Source organism: Histomonas meleagridis (genome assembly GCF_020186115.1).
Source record: "Histomonas meleagridis strain 2922-C6/04-10x chromosome Unknown contig_20, whole genome shotgun sequence".
NCBI lineage: Eukaryota > Parabasalia > Tritrichomonadida > Dientamoebidae > Histomonas > Histomonas meleagridis.
In genome coordinates this window covers 1,257,625-1,259,175 of record NW_027150805.1, presented here as the reverse complement: position 1 = coordinate 1,259,175, position 1,551 = coordinate 1,257,625, and positions in this window count along the sequence as shown.

Genomic DNA, 1,551 nt, shown 5'->3' with positions numbered 1-1,551 from the left:
ATCAATGTATTAATCTTAATTCAATCAATATTCCGAATTCAGTTAAAACAAGTGGAAATTATGCTTTTTCTAGTTGTTCAAAATTATCAATGGCTAGTATAGGAGAAAATGTATTAACAATTGGAAATTATGGTTTTTATCAATGTAAGAGTTTAAATAATATCACTATTTATAGTTCAGAGATAACATTTGAATGGGGCGCTTTCTGGTACTGTACCAATCTAAATACCATTTATTTCTATAATAATATGAAATTAACAATTCAAAGTTATGCTTTTTCGGATTGTAATAATCTTAAATGTATTTATTTTCATGGTGAAACTGAGCCGAAAATTGATTCACATGCTTTTTATGATACAGGAACAATTTCAGTCATGGTGTTTGATGAATATCAAGGCACAAAATTTGGAACACTAAATATTTATAAAGGAACAACATCTAGTGAATGCCTTCCGATGCCTACAAAGCAATTCACAAGCACACCAACTAACATATTTACAGAATCAAATACATTTTCAAAATCAAATATATTTACTGAATCAAACACATTTTCAAAATCAAATATATTTACTGAATCAAACACATTTACTAAATCAGAAGCATTTTCAAAGTCAAACATATTTTCCAAGTCAAATACATTTATAGATTTAGAAAAACTTAGTTCTTTATATTTGAAAAATACAACTTTCTCATTCACATTAACATATTTATTAACATATACACATACTATTTCAATCTGTAATTATATAAATTCAAAATCAATTTCTATATCATATTTTGATATGTTATTTACTTATGTTGAAACAGAAATTATATATTATAAATACACAATTGTTTTATATTCATTTTATTATAGTTATTATTTTAATTATTATACTTCGGTAAATAATAAAGAAATGATAAATAATGAAAATCAAAATATAATTATAATTAGTATTTCAGTATCAATTATATTAATTATCATCATTTTATTGGCTATTATTTTATTAATTCGCAAGAGATATAAAAAACAACGAAGTAAATTAGAAGAAGTAAATAGTGTTGAAGAAAATGAAGGAGAAAATATATTTGGAACTGGTATAATCAACTCAAATATTGAAGAAGATCCATTTGCAAATGACTTCGAAGAAAACAATATAATTAATCAAATTTAAGATTTACTTACGTTCGATTATACTCTTCTTCCCATTAAATAATTTAATAGCATTATCGTTGTTGACAAATGGAAACTTTCCAAATCATAAATATGGGTGGTATTTTTTCTCAATTTATCGCGTTAAATTTTTTCCCTATTATACTATTCGATTTATTAAAAAAATTCAGTAATATGATTTAAAAATCTGCTATATCAATAAATAAATTTTATTTAATATTTTATAATTATATTGGTTTAATTCATATTACTTTGTACTTTTTCAAGAAACTCTTTCTACAATACAAACCAAATGGTATAATTTTGTTCGTTAAAATTACAGATTTCAAAATGTTGTGCAAAACAAAATGTGCTTTTGTTTTCAATTGTTTTTGATGAAGCTATATTCATGCCAATCA